Source organism: Cyprinus carpio, chromosome A14, assembly GCF_018340385.1.
Source record: "Cyprinus carpio isolate SPL01 chromosome A14, ASM1834038v1, whole genome shotgun sequence".
Taxonomy (NCBI): Eukaryota; Metazoa; Chordata; class Actinopteri; order Cypriniformes; family Cyprinidae; genus Cyprinus; species Cyprinus carpio.
Genome location: NC_056585.1, coordinates 8,186,291 through 8,192,841, shown reverse-complemented (window position 1 = coordinate 8,192,841; position 6,551 = coordinate 8,186,291). Strand labels below are relative to the sequence as shown.

General features: G+C 34.2%; 1 long non-coding RNA gene across 1 annotated transcript; it reads left to right on the top strand.

The window, feature by feature from the left end:
* The first annotated feature begins 4,026 nt into the window (after positions 1-4,026).
* Positions 4,027-4,870, top strand: LOC122147586. Its single transcript, XR_006161683.1, has 2 exons — positions 4,027-4,633; positions 4,827-4,870. It is a non-coding gene; the product is annotated as an uncharacterized LOC122147586 (long non-coding RNA).
* The last annotated feature ends 1,681 nt before the right edge of the window (positions 4,871-6,551 follow it).

Here is a 6,551-nt window from a genome sequence, read left to right as displayed (position 1 = left end):
CGCTTTCTAGTATATAAAAGTATACTTTTAAGTATACTTTAAGTACAACAGTATCAAACTTTGAGTACACAACTAGTTTACCTCTATGTTTGTACTACAATTATACTAAAAGTGAACTTATAGGTATACTGATAGTTTACAAATTATATATTTTGTACACTTTGAAGTATAGTCTCAGTAAACTACTAGTTTAGTAGTTTTATACTGCAAGTATACAGTACTCATAAGTTTTCAAGTGAACTTTACATCATACTGTACATCATACTTTAAGTTTACATCATACTTAAATACTACTATGTCTCTATTTAGGTTTTAATTTGTATATATTTTGTTATATGAATATCTGAACATACAAAACATCCAAATAAAGAACAGGGTATCTGCTTGTAAACAAAAATATTTTATTCTAGCTTCATTCATTCTTTTTTTAAACACTTTAATGTGGGTAAGTTTCATAAAAAAATAAATAACATTTTGAACAAAAAGACTATGAATTGGATTCAGAATGATAATCAAAACGTAGACGGAGTTGATCAACACCCCTAGAGCTTGATTGTAATTATTACCTCTTCATCGGTCCACATTTTATTCCATAACGTTACAGTTTTGATGCTGTTCCATGTCAGATCATCGTGTTAGATTAAATGTGTTAGTATCTGTTGTTTCTTTTTCTTCACTTGTGCTTTTTTTGTTGGAAATTCTATACAGAAGATGTATACTATCAACCATATAACAATGAAAACACGGATTCTAGGAGCACAAGTATAGCTTAAATATATTTAGGCTTTTTGTAAGTATAAGTCAAGTATACTTAAATGTCATTTTAAGTATGTTTCTGAGGAGTACATGAAGCCCATTTCTGAGAAGTACATAAAAAGTAAACTAAAATGATACTTTTCTATGTTTAGTTTAAAAGAAGTATACTAATAGCACACTTGAATAAACTTATTTTTCGCAAGGGTCTCGCTATTTTAATGAGTGCGTCACTAGCCGTTTTAGTTGTCTGTCATGTGATTCATGTCAAGTTCAATGAAGCATGTAATTATGACAAATGTTGAGTTAGTTTGGTGTAAAAATGCATGATTTGTGTTAGCATATAGAGTCACTGGCAGAGTTCTGACAAGCAGCATGTTTGTTGATGAATAACCAGTTTATTTACACATTTGAAAGTGGACAAAATCTGAATTCAGTGCCATTTTTTTCCTGATCATACTGCCATTCAAAACAAACAAAATGTTAGGTTAGGAGAAGTTATAAAGTGCAGGGGTAGAGGTTGGGTTAGGTGCTCAGATGTCTCTGTGTATGATTATTACGTCAGCAGACTAAGATTTGAAACACCAAAAATCACACAAATGTAGTCTTCATAGAAGGTGCACTCACCTTCATATGACATGTGTTTAGCATTTCAAAAGTCATATTGCCATTCTCTGAGGACCATCCATTTAGTCCTTGAATGCTGTCTCTTAGCCCTCCAGCAATGGCAATTTATTTGCAGTGCATGCCTTCAGACCGAAGATGAAAATCCTCATGATGTCCAGTTGATGGATGAACTCTGCTTCAATTCGGCCTTTGTAGAACTGTTGAACGCCCCCACATGTAGTTAAGAGATGCATTGTGGGTCTTTGCACCCTTGAATGGTCTGACTTCATGTTAATGTTGATAGATGAGCTGGCACTGACGGTACTCTCAGCCTGTCCGTCAAAAAAAGTAGGTACTGACATCTGGGTTTGACCCCATGCTTGTTTACAAACTTGGACAATTAATTTTAGTTGTGCTGTAATACTCACTTTTAAGTACTCCTCAGACAAGTCAGACATTAGCATTCATCATTCAACTATGCTGAATTTTTTTTTTTTTTTTTTTTTTTATAATGTAATTGTTTATTTTAAACTTTCAAATAAAAGCATAACTCTAATGTGTAAACCATCATAATTCTTTACAATGATAATTTGTCTTAAGCAACAAAATGGAATGCATTAAATAGACTAGTATATATATATATATATATTATATATATATATATATATATATATATATATATATATATATATATAAACACTGCTCTATTTTAAGGCGGTCTTCTGCAGATGATAGATTTTCCTGCAAACTGCAAGTACATTTATCATCTCTCAAAACTGTAAGAAAAAAAAAAAAAAAAAAAAAAAAAAAAACACCTGAACGTTTTGACCTCGGTAGTTAGAACTGCGTCCCATTAGTGTCTTCAGCCAGAGGATGTTTGTGCTATTATCACAGGGCCTGGGTGCGGCTCAAACTTCCTTCAGTTTTTTTCCTTGAAAATGCTGTGCAAAAAGAGATTCCCCATTGCATTCATCAGCATTTGAAGGTGTCAGGTCTTATGTGATTAAATGCAAATGGGTAAATGTCTTCCACTATCTTCATTAATTAGATTTAGAGAGAGAGAGAGAGAGAGAGAGAGAGCTTAAACTTATATACTTATATATAAACTATAGCTAAACTTATATCTAAATATGTTACAATTTAAATGTAAATCCACATTGCATCTTCCCCCAACTTACAGTATAGTGTTTTTTTTTTTGTTTTGTTTTTTTTTTTTTTTGTTTTTTTTTTATAACTAATGAATACTCTGAGTCTGCTTAATTTGAATACACATACATAGCTCCATTTGAAGTTCCCAGTTTAACACTGAGGTATAAACACTGTAACAGGGTTAATACATCCAGTAACAACATTCTGGCATCTGAATAGATAAACTAACTAATAAACTAACTTTAATAAGTTTCGGCTTTTTTATTTATATTTTGAGGCTACAAACAAAACAGTAAATCATAATCTTACTGACAGCCAAACTGTTCATATTTGAGAAAATTTTCATTAGATTGTTCAAAAGGAAACCTTGAACAGCACAGGATATTATGGCAGGCTGTTGGCGCTTGGATAATTGTCTAAGATTTCTGTCCAAATTTAGAGCCAGTGTGAATTAGCTTATGACAAAATTATCAGATGACTGATCAGCGGAACTGTGGCACCCCATTGATTTTATAATTATGTGGCATTTTGCAGCAAATGCCTTGCAATAGGAAATCTGAAGCTGTGTATGTACACAGTCACATTTGTGCATTCAGTCCAGTGGAGGATCTAGAAAATTATGTTATGTTCAGAGCACGAATTCTGAGTATGGGTCACCATACTTGGCTGTATGTCACGTCACCTTCAGTTTCTTCACTTTCACTTCTATTTATTTGCTCAGCATTATTAGTTAACTCCCTCCACCAGTTTTCCCCTCATCAGCTGCCTTATTTAAAGTCTTCTTCCTGTTTAGTAGTATGTAGGTTATCGTTTTGTGTTACATGTGTTTCTGCTACCCAGAGTTACTTCCTTGTATTCGTGTGGATTATAATTAAAGTTATTTTGTGAATTATCTTCAACGCCTTTATCATAGAGACCATAACACTGGGGTGCAAAACAAGAGAACATCCATAGTGCTTTTCGATTTATGACCTGATAGCCTACATTCATGTACCGTGATACAATTGTATTTCCACAGATAGAACACAAAGTAATATTCTTGCTGATAAAAAATAAGCATTATCAACACATTATAAATGTCATTGAGTTTGGAGTTGATCTATCATTTCTACTTATCGAGAACAAGATTTTATTATGTTTATTTCAAACAAACAAATAAATAAAAATAAACTCTGCGGACCCGGTACCGGGTCCAAAAATAGCATGCAAAATGTTCGTGTTTCATTTGCAAAGCCTTCCTTATATGGTATCAGCCCATATATGGGTTCATTTGAAAGTTTAGAGTGTTTTCTTTACAAAGAATACCATTAATTGGGGTTTTATGATTAATAAAGTAGTAAAATTAAGCTAAGAAATATATTTCCCCCCCACACAAATTTCCGTCTAACGATTAGGAATATTTTTTCATAAGAATGTGTATTTAAAATATTTTTCAAATATTTAGTTTTGTGTTTTATGATTAGGAATATTTTTTTATAAGGATTTTTATTTTGTGTATTTTTGTTTTTTTTTACAATCACAGATCGAATGATCTTCAACAGAATCGCGATGTAAAATTTCTCACCTCATTGCAAATTATTATTTATCCATCTTAGCACCGCTTCAGTTAGCCGCAAACAGCCACACATACCTATATACTCGATATAATCTTTTAGATTAGAATCTCTTCTTTCAAACAAGAACATTTTTACGTTTCTGCGTGCTTCCATTGGTGAGATATAAAGCGTTATGTCCAGACGCGCTCAAACATAAAGACGGACTTTTTGAGACAGAAGCGCTCTTCATATCATAAGACAAGCCTAAGCGGCTTTCTTCTGATATATCGATCTGATCTCTTTTGTGAACCACTATTTGTCCCTTCAGCTGTCAGTCTGAGCTGTGTGCTCCACTCAGAGCTGCTGAATTTGACACCTCTGCGTCAACAGCGGGGGGATGGAGTGGACAGTGATGACCACATCCTCCTCAGCCGGTGAAGCGCTGGCTGATGGGATATTGAGTTCTTAGGTCAGTAAACAAAGATCACACGCGGAATAACTCGCGTCGCGGTGATTATCAAATGTATAATAATCATACTACAAGTTATGGATGACCACCGTCGCCGTGGAGAGGACAGGACGCGCATCTGGTGAGGCTATACGAGAGGACAGGACGCGCATCTGGTGAGTGACTCTTTATTCTGAAGCGTGTAAGCTCCGCTAGCAACTGTTTATTGACAAAAGTACAGTACATGATGCATCTCAGTGAAAGTACAGTAAATACACATGGATTATTACAGTACTGTGTGGATGAACATATATTCGTTTGTTGACGTTCCGAAGGTCGTGTACAAGCTTCGGGCAGCGGATAAGCGCTGATAATGCGTCAAAAACAGAAGGGAGGCTGGAATATGAAATATTACAGATGATTGAGGACAGGTAAGATCTCCACATCATTACACCAATGCAGAATGGACATAAATGAAATGATATGAAGCTGGAGATTGTGGATTCTATTTTAGATTGTGATAGACCAGATATATTTAATAATTTAAGGCAGTTTGCTAGTTTGCAGTGTGACTTATCCTCTTTCAAAGACTGTTCTGAAAACACACACACACAAAAAAGCACATTGTATTGAGGTGGTTCATCATATGGGAAACAACATAAATAATACTATTTGTCACAAACAGCAGCTTTTTATGTCACTTCAAAGGGTTTTCTGTAAAAGGATATAAAGATATTGCATTTATTCTATTGTATGTGGGTATGAATAGACTTCAAATGTGGGTAGGCGGAAAATGTATACGAAAAGGGTATTATTCCTCCCTTTAGATGGAATAGAATAACTTTTGCATAGATTATGATAGAAACAAATTTCCTTTTTCCTCTATTAGCTGACATGTGCTGGAAACAAATACAATTGTTTGCAGGATGCTGGACCTCTCAGAACCTGAGCTATACAATTTCAAACTTCAGTTTATAAAAAAAAAAAAAAATCAAAAAGCGCCTTTTTTCCATTTATTATAACACAGACAACATATAAAACCATTTTTATCAATTTCAACAGTGTTTTATGTAATTTCAAAGGATTTCCTGTAAAATGATACCAAACTTTTGTATGTACACCTCTGCATGTGGGTATGGGAAGCTTTTGAATTTGGGTAGGAAAAATGCCAGGCGGAAATCCCCAAAATAGCCCTGTGCTTAAGAGGTTAAATAAAACATCTATTAAAGTCGCCAACAATTCACCAATGTTCATGAATATGCTAATATTAGAAAGAAATTACAAAATATTTTGCCAGGGTTAATATAATAGTGTTCAAGTTGAGTTCGTCCAGTGAATGATTCGGTGGCCTGATAAACCCCACTCCTGACTTTGTGAGTCCTTTTAAATGATTTGCGAATTCAAATAATCCAGCTAAGAGCTGTTCATGTGCTACAGTGGTTGTGCTGTACTGTGTGTTTGATTCACTCAAACAAACTATTCATAGCCTTTTTTTTTTATATTTTTATGTATTTATTTATTTATTTATTTTTTAACAGGATGCATAACCAGCCGAAGTTACAGCTGTGCTCAAGCCACTGAGAACCATTTGAAAACATTGAATGGTTTTGATCTGAGGAGGGAGGCAGGGAAAGGCTGTAATAGACAAACTGGTGGAAGACAGATGTTTCTCATGTAAAATGTGAGTAAATTTTACACCTTTCAGCTGACTTCAGCTAACTTTGATAGAACTGGTACAACAGCGCAGCTGAGAGTAACAGCAAATGAAAAAAAAAAAAAAAAAAAAGTACATTTTAAACTTTCAAATATACATACAATGTTAAGTAAAGTTATGACACTCTTGAATGTGCCTGTGATGTTTCAGCTCAAAATACCATACAGATAATTTATTATAACATGTTGAAAAGTGTTTTCTTTTGGAGCGGGTCTAAAAAGTGCTGTTTTAGGGGTGTGTTCCATTACATGAAAATGAGCTGGAACTTCCCGTCCGACTCCAGAAGGGGGTGGAGCCTAGAAATCTGCTTTGCGTATGGCAATAAACAGAAAGAACAAGCAACATG